Genomic DNA, 24,603 nt, shown 5'->3' on the forward strand with positions numbered 1-24,603 from the left:
TAGTTTTCATGTAGCCATCTTTGAAAGGAGAGAGAAGAGAAAATAGTGTTTGTATGTAGAGAGCTGCATTTAGCACGGGTAATCAGTCGCCGATGGAACTCGGGTCATGATGGTGTACACAATATTAGTTGAAAGAAAAACAAAGTACAATACAAACGGAGAAGTTTCATTTGTATAGTTTATAGTGAACACTTGAATACAATTTTTTTTCCCAAACCCTAATTCGCAACAATATGTTGTTGATTTAACAATTCCTAACCTGTAACGATGCCGTCTGAGATCAAACAATCAACCGGAGTTGATGGTGTTTACTCTGCAGCTGCCTACGGTGATCTGGAGAACCTTCAGAGTCCCAAGGTTGCTCCGTTTCTCAGCCGGCTATTCCACTTTGCAATGGGCCGCTCTTAATAACCCTCCACCTGCTGCTCAATACATCATACAGGTTTTTCCTATACACACACATGTTGGAAAATTTATAATGAATGTGAGATTAATGTAAGACTATTCATGTACATCTTGTTAAACTTTTCTTAATTATGCAATAATGAGAACTAAGTTACAATGAATGTACATAAGTGAGACTTATTGTTAGACTCTTCATGAGTCCTAATGGTTATGTATAACCTGAGGCTTTGTGCCTTGGTTAAAAATAAGAAGAAAGAGAATAGAAGTCTAAAACAAAAGGATGATCATAAAAAAAAACCTTAGTATATTTCTTTTTCCAAGAAATATTGGAAAGGAGTACTCTCTAAACATCATCTTCATATTTCCAAGTTCTAACACACCAAACTATCTGGTGTAACATCGGGCGTGTGGCCTTCCCCGGCAGTACATACTGCTTCGGCTGTTGTACCCTGGGAAACAGACGTGTTGTCTAAGTAGAGGCGCGGAATATGTTTTAATGGAAGCGTGTTGAACACGTGCCTCAGCCTCAACTGTCAACATTTTGTTTGTTTTATTATTTTTTTTCTACAGTCAAGGCGCTTAGTCGAAGACCAAATATGATGAAGACACAAGCCAAGGATACTACATGAAGACTTGTTAAACTACCCGCTAAAGACTTTGGATCATATCAAGTTTGAATATAAAAGTTTGTATTTATTCAGTTCTGTAAACGGTATCATACTAGAATATTTCTCATTACTAACGAGAGTCTTTTTAGCGTTTAATTTATTTTATTTTTTAAATAAAATGTGACTCATGTCCTACAATCTTAAAACAGATTTCGTGAGATTGTTACTACAATCTTAAAACCTTATTTATAAGGATTTTGGGTTCACGAAATGGTTTAAAATAAAAATATTTTAAAGATTATAACCTTATAATTATTTATTTTTGGGAAATTAAGTGCGTAGTACAACTTGTTGTGTTTGGATTTTTAGAGATCATGGTGCACTCTTAAATCCTATACCGTGTTACAAAACGAATGTTTGATTCAACCGTTTGGTCTTAGAAACGATTTTGTAATCGTTTGAATTCTAACTATACTGTTAGAAATGGTATTGGGAAACCAATGGGTTTTTTTTTTGTTTTGTTTAACGATTTTTGCAATCGTTTATGTCTAAAAATTATGTTAGAAATGGTTTTAAGTAAACCATTCATTTCTTGTAAACATTAATAATCTAACGTGCGCGTTAGATTGGGTTTATCAGTTTTTGTAAATGTTTTGTTTCCTAACATGTGTGTTAGAAATGGTTATTTTTATAAAATAATATGTTTAAAAAGTGTGTCTAAATATCTAACATGCATGTAAGATACGATTTATTTATAATGTTTTGTGTAAACGTTAATTTTCTAATGGGCGTGTTAGAAAATATTTAGTGAGACGTACATGTGTGTTTTGGTGAAATAGTGAACAAAAGCTTTCACGGGTTTATTTTCATATTTTTCCAATTAAGTTACCAATAATTCAAGTATTAACTCGGTGTTAATGGAGCGACTTTGGGGCTATACACTAGAAAACCAACAGTTAAAAAGGTTTTGGCTCAACGTGTAATGTTTCATTTATGTATAGTCTCTAACTTACGTGTTGTAAATGTTTAAGTCCTAACTTGTTTGTTAGAAATACTGACCGGAAATGTTTTATGTAAATATTTACTTTTCTAACGTATGCGTTATAAATAATAAGAAATGGTTTCATTTATACACTCTAGCCTTGGAAAATGTTATATGTGAACGTTCAAGTTTATAACGTGTGCGTTATAATATGTTTTTTTTACTTGCGTTCTAGAAACCGTTTAGTACATGAGTATTAAACCTAAACCATATAAAACCATTTGATATTTTAGGTTTTGATTTTATAAACCCTTTTTGATATTATTAATATAATATATTGCAAAACTAAAGAAATGTTTTAGAATGATTTTTAAAAAAAGTTTTGCATATTTTAGATAATTCAAAACGGTTCGCTACTCGTGCTGAAAGTAGCACATGTTAAACTAAGATAACGTTATCAAGTATACTCTATAGTGGAAAACAACTTCGTGTTGTGTAAACAAAATTGATTGTTCAAGTTTCGTTACTTAAATGTAATTGTAGCAACTTAAGGTTGTTTTGAACATATTTGCTCAAAAGTTTAGTTTCAATATTAGAATGAGGATATGTGTGCATGGAGTTCTATTTGAGAGAGTGTTACAGTTCTATTCGAGATGAACCAGGTCTCCAAGAAAACACATAGGAGAAGGGTATGAGATAACTTTTTCTGATGATTTCATTAACGAAAATAAGAGGTAATTTAAATACATCAACATGGAAATGAAATAAGGAAATGGAATAATACTTTAAAAATAAACAAAGGAAATAAACTAATTTGAAGGAGAGCCACATGTTTATTAAGGAAGTCCAGTGATTTCTTCCCACAATTCTTTCCATGAATCTGCGTCTTCCTTATTTGAGATTTGACTTTGCATATTATAACTTTCTAATCAGTTGAAAAACGAGTGGGCCTGTTAATGACACGCTTGGGTTGAGACTGCACCGTTGGGCCAGTGTCACTTACATGGGACGTAACATTATCTCACCCTTCGAAAGCGGTCTTGTCCTCAAGACCGGAATCATCAGTGGACTGCACTGTAGCTATAAAATCCGGGGGTAAGGTAGTGAATTCTGACTGCCAGTCCCCTTTACAAGCACGTAACAACGAAACATGAAAGACCGGGTGGATATGTGAGCCCGGTGGAAACGCCAAACGATATGCGACTTTCCCGATACGATCAATGATCTTGAAAGGACCATAGTAACGACGACTTAACTTTTCGACAACCCAAGAAGCTACAGATTGTTGCCTGTACATGCGTAAACGAAGCAACACAAATTCACCGACCGAAAACTCTTTGTCTTGGCAGTGTTTATTAGCCTGATCTGCCATTCGTTGTCGGGTTATTTGCAGCGTGGATTTTAGTAGGTCTAGTACTCTTTAGTGTTCCAGTAAGGTTTCCTCTACCGTGATGGCTTGATTTTTATCGAGCGTGTAGTGGGTTAAAGAAGGCGGTGAGCGCCCATAAAGTGCTTGGAACGGTGTCATGTCGATGGAACTATGGTGGCTCGTGTTATACCAAAATTCAGCTAGGTATAAGTATTTGGTCCAACGGTTTGGTTCATCACATGCGAAGCATCGTAACTAACTCTCCAATGTACGGTTAACCACTTCGGTTTGGCTATCCGTTTGAGGATGGTATGCACTTGAATGCAAGAGAGTCGTACCCACCGCGTTAAACAATTCTTTCCAAAACTTGCTTAGAAAGATGGGGTCGCGGTCTGAGAGTATGCTTTTACGGAGACCGTGTAACTTATAAACTTGATCGAGAAATATGGTGGCAAGGGAGGTGGCTGTGCAGTTGGGTCGTAATGGAATAAAATGTGCGAACTTGGTGAGCCGGTCAACGATGACCCAAATGACGGTTTTTCATTTGATGGGGGTAAGCTGGTAATGAAGTCCATGGATATTTCCTCCCAAACTTGATTAGGAATGGGAAGGGGTTGAAGCAAACTATAAGATTTTTGTGTAGAGTACTTAGTTTGTTGACACACCTTGCAATTTTTAATATACTGTGTGACCTCATCTCTAAGGTTGGACCAATGAAAGGAGCATTTAATCCTTTTGATAGTAGCAGTAATTCCTAAGTGTCCCCCTACTTTGCTGGAGTGGAACTCATGCAGTAGCTTGAGACGTAGGGAAGGAAGAATCGGAATAAAAAGCTTATTATCATGATAAATCAACCCATCATGCAATTGTTGATTCGGGTATTTATCCGGAGATTCCGCAATTTTCCGAAGCATATCCCGACCCTCTTTGGTGGTCGTATAGTAGTCTCTGAGTTCATGAAGCCACGAAAAATATGGTGCGGACAGTGTAGGTAGTTGTGGATCGGGTATCCGGCTTAATGTGTCTTCCACATGGTTTTATTTACCCGGTTTGTAATAGACTTCAAAATCATACCCGATCAATTTACTTGCCCATTTGTGTTGCTCCGGTGTTTGGATAACTTGCCTCAAGAGATGGCGTAAGCTACGTTGATTAATAATACCCAAATAATGTACATTGAACAATCAAATTAGGCTAACATGATTTCTAATCATGCAACCTAACAATTAAGAAAATAAACTATAACCAACTAGAACACTACGTTTAATGTCCTATCTTATAGTCACGGCTCTGATACCAATCTGGAACACCCCGGCTAAAGCGGAAACGCCTGAGTGTGACGTACAGATTGCCCAAAACACATGTGACGCTATTAAGTGACAATATTATCATTATTTCATTCCAAAACATCAAGTACACAAGTTATTTCAAATGAACAAACATAAGGGAAAAGGAACAAAACAAACATCTTTTTGCTTATTATCTAGATAACCTAACTTCTAGTATCCTCTTCATTTCATCCTCTAATGAAAGTACCTGTAGCATATACATATATATATATACATATATATAAAATAAAGTCAACTAATTGAATAGTTTGTGAGTTCACACAGTTTAAATACTACATAAAAACCATATAATTTCATGAAAACTTGTGAAAAACACTTAAGGGTTCTTTACACTAGAAACAATGGTCCATGAGTGTAAAGAATAAATGAAGGTATTTTCCAATTGGGATTGTGCACCAACGTACTCAGATCAGAGTCCCTTTTCCACCAGAAACAAATGGTCCATGGGTGCAAAGGGGGGGGGGGGCGTATGATCATACTTATCGAAGAAATCCATGCACGTAATATTTGAGCAAGTAACAAGTAAACACACAAGTCCATGATGCGAATTGTAGTTTGTAAATAATAAATAAACGAAATTGAATTTTGATAGGATATATATGCTACCCCCAAAATAGTAAAAAGGTAAAAAGGGGGTGTGAGAAACTCACATTTGATATTGGAGACAACTTGAAATAATAACCGAAAGCGAGTTAACAAACGAAGCAATTGAATCTCACGAAACCATAAATAATAACGAAGATACAAAAATCAAGGATTAGCTACCGGAATTATAAAGTTAATTAACTTATGGTAAATGGGGACTTGGGGATTTTTAATGATTTTAACAAAAATGAATAAAGTTTATATAAATCATTTGATGTTTATTAGTTGAAGAATGATTTGTAGACAAATAATTATAACTTATTAATATAAGATTAAATAATAATATTAATAAAAATTATGATTAAACATTTGTTTCTAAGTAACATAATTAATTAATTAACTTAAATGTTTTGCATGAATTCTCTTAAAGAAAATCATAAATAGTAGTTATGTTGAAATAAAATAAACAATAATTAATTTACTCAATTATTAATTCAAATATATGAAGTATGTTATATCTATTGTAAAATATTTTAAATAAAAGAAATTTTTATAAATAATCTTATTTAAAATAAAGTTTATAAGTTATGATGATCAGTGAATCATAAGATTTAGATAAATATATATTCATGTTTGTTCTTGCAAAATAACTAGGCTTGATCTAAGATTTAGAAAAATCAAAGTGTTTATCTTGGATATCCATGATCATAATAATTCTTAAAACCAAGATATAATATTTTTATGATAAAAGTAACATGATCATGAAGAACAACTTATGAACGAGTATGAACATTCAAGATAAAATCAAAACGAAAGCTATAAAATGCTTGAAATGGTAACAACTTACTTGTTAGTGATCTTAAACTTAAGAAAAGAATGGATTGAGGTGTGAAAATAATGAAGGATTTGTCCTCCTTTTATATTGAAAATATAGAGTTGTTATGTCTTAAGGAAATTATGAAAATTAATCATATTTAATATAATTAAAACACAAATTAAAAATTGTTTAATAGGATATTCAAAAGGTTTAACTATTTTAATAAATTTTATTGAATTTAAACATTCATTAGTTTTTATTAGTTAAGTAACATATGAAAAGATTATGATAATAATAAAATTAATAATAATTATAAATAATAAAAGTAGTAGTTGCAGTTAAATAATAATTCTAGTAAATTGTATGGGACATGTACATAAATATTTGATCTTGATTATGAATGTTTTAAATGAGTATGTAATACTACAAGGGTGGTGAAATGTATAATTGTATAGAAATGATCACGTAAAATACATTAACGAAAATTGAGATTAATTAATAATATTATAAAAATATATAAATTTAATTAGAAACAAAACCGAAAATTTAAAATGGGTCAGGTTTTCGGGTTTGAAAAGTAAATGTTACAAAATAAGACCAACACAAATCGAAGAAGAACGGCACTAAAAATATCGTTCACTGCAGTTTGGAACGTGGAAGGAGCGTTCGATAACCCAAATGGCATGACAAGGAACTCGTAGTGACCATCGGTGGTACGAAAAGCCGTTTTTTGCGTATCCTCTGGCGCCACTCGAATCTGGTGATACCCCGCTCTCAGATCCAATTTAAAAAATATTTGAGCACCGTGTAATTCATCAAGGAGCTCATCCACAGTAGGTATAGGAAATCGGTCTCGGATGGTGAGTGCATTTAGAGCACGATAGTCAATGCAAAAACGCCAAGTGCCATCTTTTTTGCGGACTAATAATACGAGGGATGAATACGAGCTAGTGCTTGGTTTGATGACTCCTTCCAACAACATATCCTTGATGAGGTTAGACATGATCTCCTTTTGGTAGTAAGGATAACGGTAAGGACGGACGTTAACGGGTTGGCTGTTGGGATGTAGGTGAATGTGATGGTTGTGTTGACGAGGCGGGGGCAAGGTGGATGGGGTCTGGAATATGTGGGAAAAGGTTTGGAGTAAGGTTTGGATGTTTGGGTTAAGGTGTGGAGGGGTGCTCAAAGTGGGTGAGTCAGGTTCATGTTGAAAAATTAGGGTGTGCATGGATGCAATGGCATCCTTGTGAATAAGATGGTGGATAGTAGTGGAACTTGCAGGTGATGACATTGGTTCACCGGTGAGTGTAATACTCTCTCCCTGATGTGTAAAGGAGATCAAAGGAACCGAAAAGTCTGCTATAATTTTACTCACAGAACTCAACCACGAGATTCCCAAAACGATGTCGGCTCCTTCTTTGGGAAGGACGAATAAAGGAATTGGAAATGAATGTTGGGCTAAAATCAATGAAACTTCGGGACAATAACCGACACAACGTATTAACTCACCATTCCCTATCATTACCGAAAAGGGCTGGATAGGATTAACCTCAAGGTTTAGGAAAGATGCAACACGTGGTTGTACAATATTATGAGTGCTCCCCGATTCAATTAAGATAGTCACCGAATGACCCGCAATAAAACCCGTGACCCGTAGCGCCTTTGGCGATGCCACCCCGAGTAGGGCTGCTGGTGACAATGAAATGAATTGTTTGTGAATTATAGTTTCCGGTTGAGATTGAGCCGGTTGCTCGTCCTGTGAAAGTAGATCCTTACCAAAATCAATCAGTGGCGGTTGCTCGTAAGTTTAGTCGTTGTCGACTATGAGATGAAATTGTGGAGGGTTGCATCGGTGACCGCGGTGGTACTTCTTCCGACAACAAAAACACAACCCTGCGGCCTTTCGTTGTTGAAGTGCTTCATGAGATAACTTGGTTAAAGGCAATGTTTGGTAGGTAACTGTGGGTGTCGGTAGTATTGATGGAGTGGATGTGTTTGTGGTGGATGGTTTAGAAGTAGTGGTGGGTGGGATTGGTGATAATGAAACAGTAGGTGTTGTGCGAAAAGGAGGGTTTAGTTTAGGACGATATTGGATGTCATTGAGCTTGTCTTCAACCAATTTTGCTAACCCAACGGCATGGGCAAGAGATTGGGGCTTATGTATGGCCAATTCTTTTTGAATATCTTTGCGGAGGCCCGACGAGAAACAATTGAGCAATGCGCCCGGTGGAAAGCCGATGACACAGTTACTTAGCCGTTCAAACTCGGTAATGTAAGCTGTGACTGTCGAGGTTTGGCAAAGCTTGAAAAGAGCGGCTTGATGATTTTCATATGAAGATGGACCGAATCGGATTTCAAGTAAACGGGTGAAATCGTCCCACGTGGTCAAGAGACGATTGTTGTGTAGGTATTTATACCAACTGAGTGCCTCTCCCGACATGTTGGAAGACGCTATAGTTAATCGTTGTGAGGGATCAGTCTTCTAAAAGGCGAAGTACTGGTCGGCTTGGAACAACCAATCCAGCGGGTTTGTACCGTCGAATGTAGACAAGGTCAATTTGGGTGGTCTTATTTCGAGGGTATATTCTGGTAGGGATGGTTTTGTGAACGAAGGCTTAGAATCTGTTTTAGTCAGGTCTGCAATCAAGAGGGTTGTTTGCTCAGCTTGAGATGCGATTTGGGTTGTGAGAGCGTCAATCTTTAGAGAATTTTATCTGGAACTGGACGAGAGTGCTTCAGCCAAGGCGGCGATGGACTCTTCCATGGTTGGATTTTCACGACGCGGAGGCATTATCGTACGTGAATGAAAGCACCAGTGTTATGTATCTATTCGAGATGAACCAGGTCTCCAAGAAAACACATAGGAGAAGGGTATGAGATAACTTTTTCTGATGATTTCATTAACGAAAATAAGAGGTAATTTATATAAATCATCTTGGAAATGGAAATAAGGAAATGGAATAATACTTTCAAAATAAACAAAGGAAATAAACTAATTTGAAGGAGAGCCACATGTTTATTATGGAAGTCCAGTGATTTCTTCCCACAATTCTTTCCATGAATCCGTGTCTTCCTTATTTGAGATTTGACTTTGCATATTATAACTTTCTAATCAGTTGAGAAAACGAGTGGGCCTGTTAATGACACGCTTGGGTCGAGACTGCACCGTTGGGCCAGTGTCACTTACATGGGACGTAACAGAGAGTACCTCAATACATAACATTAAATGATATCATTGAGACGATTTCGATTAGATGATGAAAGTGTTGAAGCTAATAACACAATTTAATGTCTAAATGTCGTATGTGTATCCATTGATTGAATTTTTAAAAGGTGTTTTACACTTTATGTTGTAGTTTCGTTTGTATTATTATTTTGTGTTCAATATCTTCGGATAACACATGCAGTTTTACAACCAAATACAACAATATTTATCGTGATGAACAATTTCTTTTATATAGATTTTTTAACGAAAAAATTACGTTAGAAAAAAGGATAATTTTATATTGATAGTTCAAAAAAAAGTTTGCATAAGAAACAACTTGTGAGTTGTTACTTTTACTAAAGTCTAAGACGACACATCAAATGTATAACCACATCATGAGAGGGTCATGAAATAACGTGGTGAGTGTATTAAGATGAAATACACAAGATTATTATACTTAAATCCTTGAAATTCACTAAGTGTGAATTATAACATATAAACTAATATATGTTAACAAGAAATTAAACTTCTTGGAAGTTCAATAAGTATGAATTATAACATATGAATTAATATATGTTGATAACGTATTTAACTCCTTGGAGATTCACTAAATGTGAATTGTAACATAATACACGTTAATGAGATATTTATATTATTGAATATTCATCTTTGAAAATTCACCGAGTGTGAATCATAAGAGATCTATTATGTTTTTATTGTAATTAATTTTAAGTAAATCTTAAGAGATTTATTATAATATGCTTACAATAACGATGAATATGTGTTTCTACTCTCATCCATTTTGTTTTAACTATATGAAAGTTTGACTTTCATTTGGAGAGAGTATCTCAATAAATAGTTTAAAGAGACAACAATAAAATGTAAAATTCACTTTATGCAAGTGTGAGTTCCAAGAGTTTGATTGTCAATCTTGTTGACTTTTTCTTAACATAATAGTGATTGTAGACGAGTAGCGGTCATGTTGGTGGTAATAAATGTATTCATCAAAATGATTCAGATTAAGACTTATGTTCAAAGTCCATATAATTCAATGGTGAAGCCTTGAAGATCAAAGGCAAAAGAGTTATGTTCCTTAAATGAATGAAAAGGTTATGTATGTTCTATATACAATAACTTGTGAGACTTTCCAAAATATTAAGGTTTGGGATTGTGATAAGTCTCATAATTTTGTCTAAAACTAAGGGTTGAATGTTTCAAAGTGATATTGTGATGGCTGTGAAGAATCAGAATGATGCATCTTCTGTTCACATGTTAAAGTATTGTAGTCTAAAGCATGCTAGACTAGTACTTGTTAATTATGGTGCTTTTCAAAGACTAATTAACGCGAAATATTTAAAACACACACATCACAAGAATGAATTTGTGTTTAGACAAATTTAAAGAGGATTTTCATTCAATCTAAGGAAATGATATAACTTATGAGGATCATAGGAAGACCTCAACTTTCTAGGTATGTCCTAGATGGTAATTTGTGATCCTTTTAGATTTGTGATGGTTAAATAACAACCTTGTGACAACTTTAGCTTAAAAGCTAGCAATTGGTGAAAGGTTACTCCAGGGCATGTGTTGCTCTATGAGTAAGCATCGACTAAATTCAAGACATGGTCTTGTTCATATCACGAGTGTCGATTTATTTTCATAAATAAACTTAAGTAAACTATGTCAAAATGCAAGAAATGTGGGGGAAGCCATTTATGAAACAACCCTTTTGGGGTACATAGAAATGGTAATTGAGATAATTTCTTATATTTGTGTATAAAGGAAGAAACTTTGTTTACCCCATCCAAAAGTTGGATGATCTTATCCAATAACACATTAATGTGGAGGTATCTTGCATTTGAAATTGGAAGGTTAAGCAATAAGGATAATTGTAATTCAGTTTGACATTTCAAAAACATGACCAAGTGGAAGACACAAGGGTCATAGTAAAGATGTGTATGCCTTGAAGTGAGTATTCATGTTATTCAAAAGCCAAGACATGGAACTAGAACCAAAAGTTTGGTGAAGAGTGTTAATGTTTGACTAAAAAGGCAAGACGAATGTGTGAGTTCATAACACATCACAATAACTGATCTCAATAGCAAATTATCTTAACCGACTTGACGAAGTCAAAGATAATGGTTTGGATCCAACAACCTAAGGGTTGACATGAGATCGAGTTGTGGAATGAGACTAAAGCCCATGGAATATAGTATATAAACTAAAACCTAACTTAGTTGACTGGAGATCCCAAGATCTAAGTTCAATAGGACAACCTAATTATATATCTATGGGTGGTCACTGAGGGGGCTTAACTTATGTACAACTTGACACATAAGCTAATATCTATATCCTCCTAAATTATAAAGGAAGTCTAATTACTTCCGAGGCCATTCCCATAACAACAGTGACATATTGTGAGGCTAAACATAATATATGGTTAATGGTTTGTGTAAATCATTATAACCTTAATGCTTTTAATTATTTGTGGATAATCACTTATGTGAAAGAGAAGTGGGGTCGCTTCGAATGAAATTGTGGGGTGCGCAATTCCTAGAGCTTTCACAGAACCAGGCTAGTGTTCCAGGACCATAATGGACACGATAATGAGGGGATGTGCCCGGCTAGGGAGAGTATTGTGTGAAGTGTATTGTCGTCTTCACAAATGGGGGTTTGTTCAAGGACATCACGTCTACTAACTGCTAGGAGACTAAGTATGCTTCACAAAGGAAGGTTCAAGGCTAACACCCACCTATCTTGCAATACTTAACTGTCGAGGTTCCATTGGATATTTTGTGTGTGTTTCATCGATCTCCATTCATGTGGGGGATTGTTGGAAAATTTTTAATGAATGTGAGACTAATGTAAGACTCTTCATGTACATCTTGTGAAACTTTTCTTAATTATACCATAATGAGAATTAAGTTACAATGAATGTACATAAGTGAGACTTATTGTTAGACTCTTCATGAGTCCTAACGGTTATGTATAAATAGAGGCTTTGTGCCTTGGTTAAAATAAGAAGAAAGAGAATATAAGTATAAAACAAAAGGATGATCATAAAAAAGAAAACTTAGTATATTTCTTTTTCCAAGAAATATTGGAAATGAGTACTCTCTAAACTTCATCTTCATATTTCCAAGTTCTAACACACTAAACTATCTGGTGTAACATCGGGCGTGTGGCCTTCCCCGGCAGTACATACTGCTTCGGCTGTTGTACCCTGGGAAACAGACGTGTTGTCTAAGTAGAGGCGCAGAATATGTTTTAAGGGAAGCGTGTTGAACACGTGCCTCAGCCTCAACCGTCAACATTTTGTTTGTTTTATTATTTTTTTTCTACAGTCAAGGCGCTTAGTCGAAGACCAAATATGATGAAGACACAAGCCAAGGATACTACATGAAGACTTGTTAAACTACCCGCTAAAGACTTTGGATCATATCAAGTTTGAATATAAAAGTTTGTATTTATTCAGTTTTGTAAACGGTATCGTACTAGAATATTTCCCATTACTAACAAGAGTATCGTTAGCGTTTAATTTATTTTATTTTTTAAATAAAGTGTGACCCATATCCTACACCTGTTGCTCAGCCGGCTATTCCGCTTTGCAATGGGTCGCTCTTAATAACCCTCCACCTGTTGGCTTTTCCTAGACACACACTGTTACAACCATTTAAGCATATAGTCATGTCGCTTTAAGCATATAGTCAGCTTGTCGCTATGGTATGTTATTTGCTATTGACAACTATAGTTGTTAATAAATATGATATTTCCAACCCCGTTCTTACCCCGGTTCACGATATCATCTTTGAGACGATCATCACAAAAGTAAAAGAATCCGATGATACATACATTGTGATCTGTTCTATCGTTCACAATAGTATTTACCAGAAAACAACTGTTTTTTTATCATTATTTAGTAATTTTGCAATATGGGACCGTGTGAGAGCATCGGTCCTTGTTCAAGAAGTTGGCCGAGTAATGGTCGGGTGCGTGTCTGCGCCTCTCTCCTCGGCTCTATGGAACTCCTCACCTTGGCATGCTTTGCTTGGTTTTAAAAAGCATGCCTAACTGTAAGGCGTAGATCTAGCCATCTATGGAGATGGAGTTGAAATACCTGCGATAGAGAGACAAGAAAATCTCATGTTTTTTTTTTCTTTTTTAGAAAGGCATTCTTTTCTTGTTTCTTGATGTTTATTTATTGTACATATAGCTTGGTTGATTTTACATTGAGTGTATCATAGAGGTTTTGTGCTACTTCAGGTTATACATCTAGGTTATTAATATCTTAAACTGTATATAGATCTTTTTTTTTGTCTAAATTTTGGATAGGTGATGATAGAAGCCTATAAGAAATATATATTTTTTATATACTATACCTTGCACTTCGTGTACAAAATCCGGTTTGTGCTTCAGCTTGGCTCAGAATCATAGTCACATGGATTGCTCAACTGCCCACGATTTCCGTTCCGGATCGGCCGTGCCAAAACGCGGTACAAATATGATCCAGGAACGTCTTGAATTTTGTTTCCCTGCTGCATCGCACGCTTTTTAAAACCGATGCGTCCTGTGCTTTCTAAAACCTAGGCACCTCGTGCTTTTTAAAAGCAAAGCGTCTCATGATTTTCAAAATGTAGATGCTATATCTATATAATTGTATAAGTAGGAGATCAGGCTTAACAGTTGCTTTTATACCTGTTTTTTGGGTTCTTGAACTTTGGCAGACCATCTACTTCTCTAATTGTAGGCACCATCCTTGTATCCGTTCAAGTTTTTGATAATTAACCAGCCATGCTCTTATTATGGTGTTGAATTTGCAACCAATGTGATACCTAAATCTTATGTCGCATAACACTAATTTACTGCAAAAGTGAGAATATTGAAGTCTAAAGAGACACTTAAATGAATTAGCATTGAACCCTGCTATAATTTAGTCTGCCAGGGGAAGGATGCTTTACTCAAATTAGCTGAAAACATTGTTGTCAATCCCATCTAATATCATCTGGTCATGAGTTGTGTTATGACTAAGATCACATTGTTGTTATTTCGTTAATATAAACTTTGCAGCACGGTGGAGATATAAACGCAGCAGATCTTACTGGACAAACAGCATTACACTGGGGTGCTGTTCGAGGAGGTATTCAAGTTGCGGACCTTTTACTTCAAGAAGGTGCTCACATTCATGCTGCTGATGCATATGGATATCAGGTTGGTATCTGATACTATTACATGTTAATTATTACTATCCTGAGTTATATAACCATTTATTCAATTTGAGGTCTTTTGCAGGCAACTCTTGTTGCTGCACAATATGGTCAAACAGCCTTACTTTATCACATCCTGACAAAATGGAATGCAGACCCCAATGTACCTGATAATGACGGAAGAAGTCCTTTGCATTGGTACTTACATAAAAATACTAACTTTCATAGAAACGAACCGAACCAATGAACAGTTCCTGAATTCTTCAGCCGGAAGTTTGTTTGTGTTGGTTTATTTAATAAATGAATGAACATGAACAAAGTATTTGTTCGTTTAGTAAAATGAAAGAACATGAACATGCGTTGTTCGTTCGTGAGCTTCCATTCATTTAAATTTGTTTATGTTCGTTCATTTATATTTGTTAGTTTACATGTGTTTAAGTTTGTTCATTAATAATTTCTTTTATTTTGTTTTTGCCCGTTACTACTTAGTATAGTTTTAATAACACATTGTTCTTCACATTACTTTTAACTAGTTTTAGGCTTTTGGCTCAGTCATGTTTGTTTGTTTACCTTCGTGAAGTATTCTTTATACTGTTAACGAACACAGACACGTCCATTTTCTTAAATAATAAATATGAACATTAACAAGAAAAGATCATTTGTTTAATTTTTCGTGTTAAACAAACGAAACAAACATGCTTCATTTGTGTTCGTTTACAAGCCTATGTGTCAATTTGTAGGGCTGCATATAAAGGATTTGCAGACTGCATACGCCTTCTTCTGTTTTTGGATGCATATAGAGGCCGCCAAGACAAAGAGGGTATTATTTAAATATATATTCTTGATTACTTGCTTAGAGACAAAAGGTTTAAAGATTAGCCGATCTAAGACGGAATACCTCCACTGTGATTTTGGTGGGATAAACGACAATGAAGACGCACAGATCACAATTGAAGGGCAGGTGGTCCCGCAGGTAACGAAGTTCAAGTATTTAGGATCATTTGTACAGAGCGATGGGGAATTAGACAGTGATGTGACCCACCAAGTTCAGGTAGGATGGTGTAGATGGAAAGCAGCCACAGGTATATTGTGCGACAAGAGTTTCCCGACTAAACTAAAGGGAAAATTCTATAGGGTGGCAGTTAGACCTGCAATGCTATATGGAACAAATTGTTGGGCCATCAAGAAGGTACAAGTGCGGAAGATGGAGGTAGCAGAAATGAGAATGCTACGTTGGATGTGTGGGCACACAAGGCTAGACCGAATAAGAAACGTTGTGTTTCGCGAGAGATTAGGTGTGGCGAACATAGCAGACAAGATAAGAGAGGGGAGATTGAGATGGTTTGGACATGTAAAGAGAAGACAGACGACGAATCCTGTTAGATCCGTAGAAAACATTACTATAGAGGGGAGGAGGGGTAGAGGACGACCGAAATTGACTTGGGATGAGAGGATTAGGCATGATTTGATAGACCTAAACCTCTCCGAGGACATGGTTGAGGATAGGAATTCGTGGAGAAGTAGAATTAAAGTTAAGGATTTTTTGAGAGAATTGAATACCTTAGGGCTTAGACTTAACTTATTTAGGTCACATACCATAATGGTATTTCCCTTACATATATTATTATTATTATTATAATTATTATTAGCTTTTATATAGCTGTTAAAATGTGATCTTATTATTAATATTATTATAATTAGTAGTAGTTTTTATATAACTGTTAAACTTTGATTTCCTTTATTTTGCTTCATACACATGTACTTAGAGCCGAGGGTCTCTCTGGAAGCCACCTCTTTATTCCTTTGGATAGAGGTACGGTGTGCCTACATCCCACCCTCCCCAGACCCTACTTATAGCTTTGCTGTCGGTGGGATTTTACTGGGCATGATTGATTGATTGATTGTTATTGATTATATCTTTTGTGCCAGGCTGCACACCTCTACATTGGGATGCTATTAGAGGCAACTTAGAGGCATGCAAAGTCCTTGCGCAAGCTGGAAAAAAGGAGGACTTAATAGCAACCGACAACACGGGTCTTACACCAGCTCAGCTCGCTTCTGATAGAAAACACCGACAAGTTGCTTTTTTCCTTGTAGGTATTGACTTTCAAAATAAGCATTTTTCATAATTAATGTTTGATAATAATATCTGACGTGTCAGGGGAATGCTATGAGGGTTTTAGACAAATGGTGGGATGGATCAGGTACACTGGGGCGGTTTTCAAAACTAGGGCTTGCACTAGCACTCGTGTGTGTAATATTTGTGCTACTAATGACGTATATTAATTTGGTTATTATGGGTATTTTTCTAACTTTTGGATGTTATAATATATAAGTTTGATGAGATGTGACTTATATTTCACTTTGTGGCTTCAGCTTCAGATTTGCCAAAAATGACAGCTGGCTCTGCATTGTTTGCATGGATTGGTGTGATTTTGGCAAGCTCAGGATTGGTAATGTTCTATCGGTGTAGCCGGTATGTTTTAATTGTTTTCCTGTTTCTTATTAAAATATGTTAAATTTGATCTTTTTTGACTCGCGAGTGCACTGCTGGCTTTTGTAGCAAAGATCCAGGTTATGTTAAAACCAAACGGCATGGTTTACATAGTTTGAAAGACGATGTAAGTCGTTTTGCTTATTGTTATTAAATTAAAAGTTGACTATTATTATAAATTATAATCAGTGATTGAATTATTTAGTTCTCTTAGGAGCCTTTATTGAAGATTGAGATAAGTGATCCTGCTTTGCTAGCAGGTAATTGGTCTCAACTTTGTGTAACTGTAAGGTAAATCTAATTATAACTATGTCATACAGATTCAAGGTTTACAACTTTTTGTTGGCTTGTCTGACTTTGTTGAGTAGATTGTTCAACCTATTCGCTCAAAGCATTGTTCCACATGTGACCGATGTGTTGAACAATTTGACCATCATTTCCCATGGGTGTCTAATTGCATTGGCAAGGTATGTTTACATTTTCTAAGTTGAATGACTTATTGACCTCGTTATAAATAATACCTTTGAACACCATAATTGCATAGGAATAAAAGGGATTTTCTGGGCTTCCTTGTTCTTGAAGTAATTGCCATGATAATAACTGGCATAGTTGCCCTCACAAGTATTATTCCCTCGTTAAATCTACCTAAATCGGTCAATCCTGCTCGGTTGACTTTTTTAGTCTGATGGAAAATCTTAATGCAGGAGTTTTGACCGACCCATCGGCTCCGTCTTCTTTTGGGGCGTGGCTGAACCATGTTGGTAACCGACACACCGGAGCCCTATTATGTATAATTTCTGAGGGTTTTCTCTTCACGGGCGTGTTCACATTAACAACTATGCAAGTTACTCAGGTACGTCTTCACACTCCACTCTTCGTTATATTAAAACATTGCAATGGTTAAATGCCACATCAACACTAAAAAAAATCATTAGGGGTAGGGCTGTAAACAAACCGAATGTTCAGAACTGTTTGTGAACGGTTCGACAAAAAGTTCGTTTATGTTTGTTTATAAAGTGAACGAACGAACACGATGCTTGTTCAGTTAGCTAAATGAACGAACATGAACATATGTCTCATTCGTTCATTTATGTTCGCGAACCTTCGTTCGATTAAATTTGTTTTGGGGGGAAAGTTAAAATGCAAAGGAAGACAAAAATGAGAAGTGTAAGAAAGATTCGTGGCCCGAAAAAAATTCCAAAAAAAAATAAAAAAAATCATAACTCAAAATATAAATAAAAAACCAAAAAAATATAAAAAACCAAAATGTTTCCCCCGTCATTCCCATTCCAAAAAAACGACGAAACGACACAATGCCGAGAAAAAAGACACAATGAAAAAATTGAACAAAAACACAATGATAAATAAAAAATGCACAATAGATCGCAAAATATAACACAGTGCCGAACAAAATATAACACAATATCAAGAAAAATTGACACAATGTCAAGGAAAAAAGACACAATTAATGACGAAAATAAACAAAAAACACAATGATAAATAAAAAAGACAATGATATTTTTCCTTAACATGTGTCTTTTTTTAGAATGAGGAAGACGGTGGAAACATTTTTGTGTGTTTATTTTTTTTCGTTTTATTATTAAATTTTGAGTTATTATTTTTTAATTAATTTTTCACTATTTTTTTGAGGTTTTTTTTGTGGCTACAAATTTTTCTCATTTTTGTCCCCCTTTGTATAATAATCTGAACCTTCGTTTTAGTTCGTTTGTTTATATTTGTTTGTTCGTTTGGCTATGTTTTGTTAGTTGTATTTCGTATTTGTTAGGGTTTTAGCCCATGTAGTTGGTTAAAGGCCATGGGCCTATTATGGGTTGTAATTAGGGTTTTACTTGTGTATATATAGATGCATCCCTCTTTGTATTATTTACACATTCAAATAATAAACATCCTTTCACTACAACACTTTTCATTACATTGTATCAGAGCTACGGCTCTCGATCCAAACCCTAGCCGCCATTTGATCCGAACCACAGTCTGACTAGTCCGCCACCAAATCTGAAATGAACTTTGACCTCGTTATACCTACTGTTTGGTCACGAAATCTTTTTTCGTGACATCCCCTACCATCACCGCAGGCACCAACGTAACCAGCAGCCTCCGAATCACCTTCCGTCAAAAACCCGCCGCTGACTGCCGCCTGACGCGCCGCTCGACCGCCGTCAATGTTTCTCACGCGCCAGCGCGTGACTGATTTTCCGGTCACCGGATTTTTTTTCAAATCTGTTGTTTTTCTCTTCCGCACCTCCCTGTGTTGTTAGTTTTTCAATTCAGGGACTTTTAGTTTTCTGTCTCAGTTCGTGTGCTCGTATTTGTTCGATACACTAACTTTCAGATTCAATGGAAGACAAAAAGACCACTGAAAGCCAGATTGCTCCAGGTATTATCAACTATTCTGCTGTCCTTCGCATTCCCGTTAAGCTTGACTCGAAAAATTGGGGTTCATGGAGTCTCTTTGTCCAAAAGGGTCTTACTAGTATGGACAAAGTCGACCATCTCACCCTACCGCCACCTGACCCGATTTCCAAAGAATGGCGAATTGATGATAACGGAATCCAAATGGCACTATGGAATGCCATGGACACACAAATCCTTACTATTGCTCAAAACTTTTCCACCGTGAAAAAAATGTAGGATCATCTCTCTTCATCCTTCTCGGCTAAAGAGTCTATTTCTCATGCATATTCTGTGGTCCAAGCCTATGGCCTGGCTAAGCAAGGTGATTCCACATTCACCGACTACTTTACACGATTTTCCAAACTCCAAGATGAGCTTTGCACTTTGTTTCCACCCACTACTGATTTGAAGATTCAGGAGGAGCGAAACGCCAAGATGGATGTCATGACCTTCATTGTCGGGATATCACCTAAGTATTCAAGCGCTAGACCATTATTGTTGAGCAACCCCACCGCTACATCCTCGGTTGCATCAACGTATCATTTATTACGGGAAATGTATGGTCATGGTGCAACTCCAACTCCTACTGATACATCGGCTATGTATACATCTACTGGTAAAGGTGCTGGTCAAGGTTCTCATATGACCCACAAAAAGGGTATTGGACGAGGTGGTGGTCTTGTTTGTCACTATTGCAAGGAACTAGGTCACACAAAATGGGATTGCCCGAATCGCCCTCCTGGAAGCCAGCCACCTCCTCGTCCCAAAGCTCGTTTGGCTGCCATTGGTGAGGCTTCAGATCCAACCGCCACTCCTGCTTACACTTTTAGTGAAGAGGACTATTGTCGTCTCCAGCATCTTCTAGCCTCTCAGACACCTACCCCAACACCACATGCCAATACGGCCGATTCAGGTACGTTTCCTAGTCTTACTTCATCTTGGATTATTGATTCGGGAGTTACTCATCACATGACTGCGAACCCGGGTATTTTGTCCAACCTTCATAAAGTTTCCCACAAACTAATTCGAGTTGCTGATTGATCTTCCTGCCCTGTACTTGGAGTTGGATCCATTAACACCTCGTCCAACTTAAACCTCTCGTCTGTTCTGTTTGTTCCTAAATTTCCTGATAACCTTTGTTCAGTAAGCCAACTTACTAAACAACTCAATTGCTCCGCTAAATTTATCCTACTCACTGTATCTTTCAGGATCTAGGGACGAACCGTCTGATTGGCACAGGTTTTGAATCTAGAGGCCTCTACCACTTAACCTTCCCGTCACATCCTACAGCGTGTTCTACAGCAAATGCTTGTGATTCAAGAGTCAAGGTAGACCACTGTCGGTTAGGTCATCCCTCTACAGCGGTTCTGAGGCAAATGAGACCAGATTTACCACTTTCGTCTTTTAATTTTCATTGTGAGTCGTATCAACTTGGTAAACACACCAGGCGTCCCTATCCCCCTAGAGTGTCTAATCGAGTCAGTATTTGTTTTGAACTTTTGTATTCTGATGTATGGGGTCCTTGTCCTACCAAATCTACGTTGGGTTTTGAATATTTTATTACCTTTATTGATGACTATTCTCGCACTACTTGAGTTTGTTTGTTGAAATCTCGTAGTGAGGTATTTTCCACAGTTCGAGAATTTAATGCTTATGTTCAAAACCAGTTTAACACCACCATTAAAACTTTACGATCTGATAATGCCAAGGAATATATTTCCACCGAATTTTCTTCATACTTAAAAACCAACGGCGTTATTTATGAATCTTCGTGTGCGTATACATCTCACACAAAATGGTGTGTCCAAACGCAAAAATCGTCACATATTGGATGTTGCTCGCACAATCATGATCCAAACACGTGTTCCTCATCGTTTATGGGGAGATGCCGTTCTCACTGTCACATATCTGATTAACCGCATGCCCACACCCGTCCTTCATGGTAAAACACTGTTTTCTATACTATTTCCCAAAGGTACTTCATTTCCTCTCGCACCTAAAGTCTTTGGTTGCGTTGCCTATGTTCATGACCATCGTCCGAAAACCACCAAACTTGATCCCCGAGCCATTCGTTGTGTCTTTCTTGGTTACTCACAGGTTCAAAAAGGGTATCGGTGCTATATCCCATCCCTTCACCGTTACTTTACTAGTGCCGATGTCACCTTTCATGAGTCATGTTCTTAATTTCCCGAGTGTTCCACTCCTGTTTCTGACCCGTTCCCCGACCTCGATATACCCACATCTCCCTTTCTCCCCATCATTCTTGTGTCAGTTCCCTCTACTGATCCGGTCTCTGCTGATCCTGACCCACCGACAGAACCTCCGCCATTACTTTTCACATATGCTAGGAGGGTTAAGGGTCAACTATCAGAGACGCTTGATTCACAATCAGGCCATAACCCCGGAATATCCTCAGATCTTCCGCCTACATCCGAGCAATCTACACCTATCATCGATACATCCTTACCCGATCCTACACCTTTACCAGAAACTACCCCCGAAACACCTGTTTATGATCCTCCTGGTGCACCACTACCCGATATACCTATTTCTTTTCGCAAAGAACCACGAAAATGAACTCGTTACCCGATTCAGGATTATGTTGCCTACACCCATCTATCTCTTGAATCTCATGCCTATACCACTACCATTGATTCCTACCCGATTCCAAGAAATGTGACGAGCGCTCTCGCTCACCCAGGATGGCGACAGGCTATGGAAGATGAAATTGGGGCTCTAAGGTCAAATCATACATGGGATCTTAAAACACTTCCTAAAGGGAAGAGTATTGTTGGTTTTCGTTGGGTTTTCACAGTTAAACTACACCCGGATGGCTCCTTACACCGCTTAAAGTCTCGGTTGGTCGCAAAAGGGTATTCTCAGGCATATGGTATTGATTATGATGAAACTTTCTCGCCGGTTACTAAAATGTCATATGTCCGTATTTGTATCGCTCTTGCTGTCATTAATCATTGGCCGCTCCACCAGCTTGATGTCAAGAATGCCTTTCTTAATGGTGTTCTTTAGGAGGAGGTATATTTGGAGCAGCCACCAGGGTTCATTGTTGACGAGGAGGCCTCGAAAGTTTGCAGACTACGCCGTTCTCTATATGGTCTTAAACAGTCTCCTAGGGTATGGTTTGGTCGATTCTCTAGTGTTATGGGACAGTTTGGGATGACCAGTAGTGCCTACGATCACTCTGTCTTCTTTAGACACCAGAAAGGGAAAAGGATTATTGTAGTTGTTTATGTGGATGACATTATAATCACAGGTGATGACGAGGTGGGGATCACCGAACTCAAACAGTTTCTTCAGTCTCAGTTTCAGGTCAGCGACTTAGGTCGATTGAGGTATTTCCTTCGCATAGAAGTATCTCGCTCTCCACAATGAATACTTCTCTCAACGAAAGTATGTCCTTGATATGTTGACTGAATGTGGCTTACTGGGTTGCAAACAAGTTGATACCCCAATGCTTCCTACAAAGAAACTCTTCCCAAAGGAAGGAGATCCAATGAAAGATCCTAAGCGATACAGACGATTGGTTGGTAAACTTAATTATTTAACCGTCACACGACCCGATATTTCTTTCACTGTAAGTGTTCTCAGCCAATTCATGGCTGAACCATACACCGTTCACTGGGATGCTGTTCTTCGTGTTTTAAGATATCTCAAGGCCACCCCAGGCCTTGTAGGGTCATTGTCGAGTGGATGCTTTCACGGAATAAGGAGATGGTCGGATATCAGGTTTTTCAGACGCAGATTGGGCAGGTTGTCCAATTTCACGACGATCTACCACTAGATATTGTGTGTTCGTTGGAGGAAATCTTGTATCATTGAAAAGTAAGAAACAACACACGGTATCTAGATCGAGCGCTGAATCGGAGTATAGAGCTATGGCAGATGTAACATCAGAAATGACATGGATTCGTCGTCTTCTCATAGAACTCGGGGTTATTTCTAAAGACTTGATGCGATTATACTGTGATAATCAATCAGCTATCCATATAGCCAAGAATCAAGTATTCCATGAAAGGACGAAACACATTGAGGTTGACTGCCACCTTATCAGAGACCGAGTAGTAGGCACACAAGCAGATCCTCCATCCATTCAACCAATTCATATCAAGACAACCTTTCAACTTGCAGATATTCTCACTAAACCTCTCCGGAAAACCTAGATAGATTTTATTTGTAACAAGTTGGGCATGATTAACATCTATGCACCAACTTGAGGAGGAATGTTAGTTGTATTTTGTATTTGTTAGGGTTTTAGCCCATGTAGTTGGTTAAAGCCCATGGGCCTATTATGGGTTGTAATTAGGGTTTTACTTGTGTATATACAGATGTGTCTCTCTTTGTATTATTTACACATTCGAGTAATAAACATCCTTTCACTACAACACTTTTCATTACATGTTTATTTATGTTTGTCAGTTTACGATTGTTTAGGCTTGTTAGTTTACAATTGTTTTAAGTTTGTTAAATTTTTAGTTTCATTACAGTTTAGTCTAGTTCTAACTCATTATAATTTTGTCCAGTTCTGTTATGCTTTTAGGCCTAACATATTAATGTTCATGTTCATCTATTTTCAGTTGTGTCCATTCGTGAACCATTTGTTAATGTTAAAAAACGAACATAAACGACCACAAACACAGTTATTATCTCAGCGAACACAAGAAAACTCAATTTTTTAAATTTTCCGTGTTCAATTGTTTGTTCTGTTAATATTAAATGAATGGCCATGAACATGCCCCGTTTGTGCTCGTCCGATTTGTTTACAAGCCTAATCACGGGATAGTGACGTCTGCAGGTTGGTCGTAACATAACCACAAATGAAATGGCAAACGTGATGCGGTATAGCTACTTAAGAGGGCCCGGAGGTCGGTTTTGAAACCCGTATGATCATGGGTGCAAGAAAAACTGTTCGGATTTGTTTATAAACGGTTACAATGAAGATATAGAGTTGGTTGAAGCGAGTCAAACCGATGAGATTAATTTGATGCCTATAAGTACCAGGGGTTTGAGCCCGCTTCAAAACGGGAACAACACACATGCTATTGATATGAGTAATAATAAGTCAAAAACGCATAACAACCATGGGAATCAAGGCAGTCTAGGTTTAGCCCGGAATTCACGGGCCATGGTTACTTTGTAAGTTATATCGCTTTGG

The 24,603-nt window shown here is 37.1% G+C and overlaps 1 pseudogene across 1 annotated transcript; it reads left to right on the plus strand.

Annotated features, from left to right (window-relative positions):
* The first annotated feature begins 267 nt into the window (after positions 1-267).
* On the plus strand, positions 268-24,603 carry LOC143584950 (protein S-acyltransferase 24-like; annotated as a pseudogene). Its single transcript, XR_013144467.1, has 13 exons — positions 268-442; positions 14,388-14,528; positions 14,610-14,722; positions 15,265-15,344; positions 16,454-16,617; positions 16,686-16,824; positions 16,901-17,000; positions 17,088-17,145; positions 17,233-17,304; positions 17,387-17,485; positions 17,561-17,639; positions 17,723-17,871; positions 24,244-24,603. The product of XR_013144467.1 is annotated as a protein S-acyltransferase 24-like (transcript).

This window comes from Bidens hawaiensis, unplaced genomic scaffold, assembly GCF_021521415.1.
Source record: "Bidens hawaiensis isolate Kalapana, Puna unplaced genomic scaffold, B.hawaiensis_p1.1 tig00033507_1, whole genome shotgun sequence".
NCBI lineage: Eukaryota > Viridiplantae > Streptophyta > Magnoliopsida > Asterales > Asteraceae > Bidens > Bidens hawaiensis.